Source organism: Prunus persica, chromosome G4 (genome assembly GCF_000346465.2).
Source record: "Prunus persica cultivar Lovell chromosome G4, Prunus_persica_NCBIv2, whole genome shotgun sequence".
Lineage (NCBI taxonomy): Eukaryota > Viridiplantae > Streptophyta > Magnoliopsida > Rosales > Rosaceae > Prunus > Prunus persica.
In genome coordinates this window covers 16,098,945-16,105,703 of record NC_034012.1, presented here as the reverse complement: position 1 = coordinate 16,105,703, position 6,759 = coordinate 16,098,945, and the positions used below count along the sequence as shown (strand labels likewise).

The window sequence follows — 6,759 nt, the reverse complement described above, 5'->3', positions numbered from 1 at the left end:
TAGACAGGAGTAGGTGGATAATTTGTGGGAGAGAGTCCAATCTTGGGCTATTTTATGGGCTTCAGTATCTCTAGATTTTGTGGATCTTTTTATTTTTTTGTATACTGTCACATTGAAATTCTGTAGTGTCGTAGAGTATTCTTGTGGTAGTCTGCTTTCTGTTGCTTTTTTTTTTTTCGTTTTGTCAAAAAGATAAAAGATGATACAAATAGCAATACAAATTTAATTTAACTCTTAGTATCTACACTGGATATGGCACCTTGGTTTATTACCTGACTAATTGGAGTTCGTTGGAGTTCATGGGATAACTCTTATGTGAACTTTCTACTGGTGCAAATGGGTACTAAGCTATTAAGAGCAACGGGGCCACCTAAGAGACCACTAGCCAATGCCCACATTGTGGTTCTTGAAAATATGCAGAAAGGCTTCTCCAAGTTGTTTGTAAGTTGTAGTTGGAATTTGATTTCCTAATGAAAATTTGAATACCCTCTGATTTTCTCAACTCAATTCTTCTACCATTTATGCATACATTCACTCACTCAAATTCATTCTAGTTGTACCCTATGAACAATACATGGCTTTGAAATTAATTCAAATTGTTTCCCGTGAAGCAGAAAACCCAACATAGCCCTCTCTAAGACAAGCCTATGAGCTTTTTGAACCAAAACTAAGACCCTCATTTGCATTAACAATTCCAAAGCCAAAAGAATATTTGCTACTCAACAAAGCGATACTTTATGGGGTTTTATGTGAAAGTCATGTTGGCAAAACACATATTAAGCACTTACATGCCATTGTTCCTAATGGGCATGGCTTGTTTGTTAGTTTGCTCATCAAGGTTGTGAATGAATTGTATGTGAAACTTCTTGAACCAGTGAAGTGCCAACTGATTTGGGTTACTAAGGAGTTGATCCATGTTCTAGCAGTCAGTGTTGAGGATAAGTTTGTTTGTTTGTTTGTTAAGGCAAATTGTTAGTGGGGATTTTAGTGATGGGAATATGTGGCTATGTTTTGAGATGGTAAACATATTTTTGACTAAATGGGATTGTCTTTTAGAAGTGGAATCGATGATCTTGATGAGTGGTTTGTATACGTATCTTTGGTTATTAGTTGAGAGTGATTCTCCATAGAAGTTATTATTGGCCTATCTAGAATGATGATTCTTCATAGAAGTTATTATTGGCATATCTAGAATGACTTTTGAGCCCTTATTATAGTTGTAGCCTTGCAATGAATCACTTTTTCATGTAATTTTCTCTTGAATTTTCTACCTATGAGATTGAATTAGAACCAATAAATCAGGGCAGTTTCAAGTAGAAAACTAGCTAGTACAGGAATGGTCTGGACTACTATATAAGCTTTTCTCCCTATCTCTTACTATTATACCCTCAAATTATCACAAGCTAAATGCTGGACCTTAATACCATCTCTCTTATCTTGGTCACCTTACTCTTTTCCATCTCAGTCTTCATCTTTTTCTTCTCCTCTGTCTCTTACACACACCAAAAAATACCATGTCCATAGTCATACCCCATAATCGGAAACCTACCTGGCTTCCGTATCAACTACCACCGATTCCATGACTGGGTTGCTGATATGCTCTCCCAAACCTCATCTTCAACTCTTCAAGTCAAAACCTTGCTCAATCTCTCCCATGACATCTGCATTGCCAGTCATTCAAAGGTCGAGCACCTCCTTATATCCAATTTCCCAAACTACATGAAAGGCTCTCGCTTCTATGATGTTCTTCATGACCTCCTCATCCATGGCGTCTTCAACGTTGATGGGAACCTCTGGACCATCCAATGCAAGATTGCTAGCCATGAATTCAACACCAAATCGCTCAAACACTTCATCTCAAACACCGTCAACTCCGAGATCTCGAACCACCTCATTCCATACCTCTCCAAAATCTATGATAAAAACAGAGTGATCAATCTTCAAAATGTATTGCGAAAATTCGGATTTGATAACATATGCAACGTAGCATTTGGCACAGACCCTGCTTGCTTGGATTTAGAAAACATGCACCATACTCAAAGCATGTCAGGATTGAGCTTTGCCAAATCTTTTGATGACACAGTTGATATTTGTTCATCTAGATTTATGTCACCTCTGAGCCTTGTGTGGAAGATGAAGAGGTTCTTCAACATTGGTTCTGAAAAGCAATTCAAACAAGCAACAGAAGAAATCATATAGTTGAAAAAAGCCAAATCAGATGTGGTCAAAGATGGAGACTTGCTTTCCAGGTTCATGTCTTCAAGTGCAAACATGGAGTTCCATGATGTCGAGCACAAGCAGAAGTTTCTGAGAGACATAGTGATCAGCTTCATTCTTGCTGGTAGAGACAGCACACCATAGCTTTAACCTGGTTCTTTTGTTTTCTGGCCATCTTCGATGTGCCTACAAGATACTCGACGAATTGCCTAGGTGAACTTTGAGCTATGATGAGCTGAAGAAGCTTCATTACATGCATGCAGATTTATCAGAGTCCATGCGGTTGTTTCCACCTGTGCCTATCAATTCAAGATTAATAGTGGATGATGAAGTTTTGCTAGATGGATGCCACGTGAGGAAAGGGTGGTTTGCTAATTACTTTGCCTATGCAATGGAGTTTAAACCTGAGAGGTGGCTGGATGGTGATGGGGTGTTTCAGCCATCATATCAATTTCGGTTCCCAGTGTTCCATTATGGGCCTAGTATGTGTTTGGGGAATGAGATGGCTTATGTGCAGATGAAGTTAGTTGTAGCAGCTGTGATGTATGAGTTTGAGGTTATGGTTGTTAATAGTGGTGCCACTGTGGAGAAGATGATGAACCCTCCTTACATCTTATCACTTGTGCTTAAGATGAAGGGTAGATTGGTTGTGAGGCTGCATAAAAGACAATGATAACCCAACAATGCTTATGGATAAAATGTATCAATAAAAATAAAGTTTTAGTTATTGTAAATTAAGTATAGATGATGTTGTGAGTCGTGAAGAAATAATTGTGCAATAAGTGTCCTAAAGGCATCTCCAATGTTAAACATGCAAATTGAAGATGTAAAGCCACAATTACATGTCATTTGCATCTTCGGGATGTAAATGTAGTTTTTGCTATAATAGGGGAGAAGTAAATTTAGATTTTTATATATTAATTTATTTTTGTGTCTTTTGTTAGGTTAATTTTCTTTTTTCCAAACAAATTGACCTTAAAATTTTCAAATATAGTCATTGCTTTTATTATAGCCATTTGACATGAGAGGGAGCCAGTTCATCTAATCACATATCATCTACCTATAGCAGTAACCCCTGCAGTCTTTAATTTCGAGAGCAGTGTGGTAAGAAAAAGCGTTTTTCCTCTTCTAAATATGATGTTTGCATAAAACTTGGCTGAAACAATGAAGTTCTTTATGTGACTTGATTCGATGCCATATAGGTGATTGATCCAACCCACCATAAAGAGGCTATTCACGAGAGGCCCTGGGCACAAGCAGGCCAGGCAGGGCCCCCAATTTGTATAAACCCCTATATATATACATTTAAAAAAATTATATTATTTAAAAAGAGAAAACTTAATAAAGGCTCTCACATTAGAATATAAAAAATTTAAATTTACCAATTACTCAATTCAAAATTTAAAACATGGAACTCAATAAAGGCCCATTTATTATAGTATAAATCAATTAACCTAGTTGAATCAATTAGAAAATCAAATACATATATTTATTGACAGGACCCGACCCAAATTCTACTTTGGAATTCGAGCCGAACCATGTGCATGTCCGGCACCTGAAGAATTGCCCATCTAACTAAAATCCAAATTTATTACAAGTTTGACTTCTGCCGAAAATTCGGCAGAGTCTCCCTTGTAATTTGATCATTCCCCAAAATTTCCACCTGTACAAAAAGGTAATATACATATATAAATTTCCCAACTATCAACATGCGTCAATATAATATTCTAGCAACTCAACATCAAAACGAAATGGCCTCATGCCATACAATAATCCTAGAGCAATTCATTAGAGCAATACTAATTCAAAGTTTACAAAGAAATAGTATGATTACAAAGGAAATCCTATGTAGTGGAGAGGATGAGTGGAGAGTAGTGATAGCCCTGTGGTGACGCCCTGGTACACGACTATTGTCTGGGGGCACAAAACATTTAAAAATGTGAGTGGACCAAAAATAAAGTTTTAGAAAATAGAATAGGAACATACTAACCCCACTGTAAAAACATTTAGAAAAACTTAATCAAATTGCATACTATATTCGTACAGAAATCAAACATGCATATTTACATTTATATAGTAATTCACACACTTACAAGAAACATCAAACCAGTTTAAATATCGAAAATAAAGGTTTCTCTTCCACCTAGGTGTACCCATTATATATCCATCAATTCCTTACTTTTCTGTCAATTCCCACATTAAACCGTCAATTCCCACAAATGTGACACGTCCTCTCAGATCTCGGTAACACAAAATCGACCCGAGCCATAATCTTCGCAGGATTCAGGGGACATTTAGTCAACCTGATCCGCATTCCTCATTCCGCACGGTCAGGGTACCCTTAGGACTCGTGGGGCAAATGTCAAGCGTGTTGACATATCCAAAGGCAACTATAATCCGAAGACAACCAATTTATCTGAAGGCAGCAATTGGGTACCTATGGTGGTTTAAAACAAATATATTTTTGAAAAAGATTAAAGATTACAAAACTATTTCTCAATTATCTTTAAATCCTGCTGCCATTCATGAAAACTATAATTTTACTTCTCATCAAACCATTTGATCCAGCAATCACCTCAATACCTACTTTCCAAGCCCTTTGCAGTTCAAACATGGTAGTATATAAATAAAAGTATTTAAATCCAACCAATCATGCTTGGAAAGTCATAGTCAATAATACTTATTCAAGATCAAATAATGAAACTTAATTGCATAAAATCATTTATAAAACAAAAGTCCACTCACTGAGCGACCGAGCTAGCTTGACCCTTTGAGGGTCCGTCCTGCGGGTCCGAAGGAGCCCAAGTTCCTATTTAAACCATTAAGAATATTTAATTAATAAATTTTCTCAACATAAATATTAAATCCTAAACCCTGATCCCCAGCTTCTAAAAGTGCATGCACTTATTTTAGAACCATTCCTATGCCCACTTAAACATTTTAGACAGTTAGAACGGTCTGAAAAGACCCGAGACTCGATAAGTGATAAATTTCCATATTGGTCAACTCGGGACCCCGTGGGATCCGCAACCTCCAATTATCAATCTAAGAGTTCCTATAGGTTCTGCACATTTTAATAATCACATCTTGCAAGTTTAGTCATAATCAGACAGTCGGATTGATTACGATCGCATGATCGGACGGTACAGTTTACCTAGCCCTAAGGTTCGCGATTTCGGAGTATTCGGGACTCCGATTCACGATCCATCGAATCCTATACGATCCTAGAAATACAAGGTACAACAGACGTGAATTTGAGTTCAATCCAACGGTCTGAACATATCGAACTCGGAAATTGCACAATAGGCGAAATTCGTTCAAGGCTCAAACGATATCCAACTTGAAATCCGAGCACACCTACGTGCTCGTGACAACCTAAGGATCATTTTAGGACAAAATGTGGCCCCACAACATTGCCCACACGCCTACAGCGCGTGGGTGGCTTGATCAATTTCTGGCGGCAGGAAAACTTCAAAATCGAGGGCCAAGATTCCTACCACAAGTTCAGGACATCGATTGGAGCCACTTTTGTTCTTGGACCTACCCCGAAAAATAACCGGAAATGGCCAAAATTTCAACCCGAAATTCGGCTTGAAATTCTGGCCATACTTTGGGTTGAAAATTGAGTTACCTAAGCTAGAAATCAATCCAATCCTACCCAAACATCAGCTAGTGTACGAAAAATAGGTGAGAAGCCATACCTCACACGTTGAGATTGGTGGCCGGAGGAAGGAGAACGAAGCCGTCAAAGTTTCAAACTAAAATCGGTCGAGTTTTGTGGTTTTCCAGTGGCTGAGATGGTGGCTAGCAGCCGAAGGAGGCTGGGGTGTGACGGCAGAGCTGAGCCAGTCCTTTTGGCACCGGTCCCTTGGCCGACAGTAGGCGGTGGACGGAGATTCAAATATAGAGAGAGAGAGAGAGAGAGAGAGAGAGAAAGAGAGAGAGAGAGAGAGAGAGAGAGAGAGAGAGAGAGAAAAGACTCATGGAGGAGAGAGAGAGGTTTCAATTTTAAAATATCCCATTTCTAGAAAATTACAGTTTTGCCCCCATATGTATTTTGATCGTATCTTTCTCGATACAACTCGAATTTGAGCATACTACGTGTCTACGGACCCACCTCGACGTGATCTACACAACGATACAATCGAAATTTTCAAATTCCTTCCTGATAAAAAAGTTAACTTTTAAACCTAATAAATTATTATAAGGGAAAAATTGATGTAGAACAAATGGCTGGATGGATTGAAGAAGAACTAGAGCGAATTAGTGAAAATGGACGTAGTAGAAATTTTTAAATTTGGCGTTCGAGCTCCGATTGGGTCGCATAATACATTCTCGAAAAGGGAACGACGCCATGAGTCCAACTGACTACTATGCTGTGACATATGGTGGATTTTGGACTTCTGAAGTCATTTGGCCTTCCAAAAGTGCATTTAAAAATAGTATTCAATTTACATACTTTTCATTTCTTTTCTGTTACGTTTTCAATAACTCCCCAGGGCAATCCAATGGGTGAGAACGTAGTATTCAATTTACAGATTT

The 6,759-nt window shown here is 38.1% G+C and overlaps 1 pseudogene; it reads left to right on the top strand.

The window, feature by feature from the left end:
- On the top strand, positions 337-2,890 carry LOC18779802 (annotated as a pseudogene).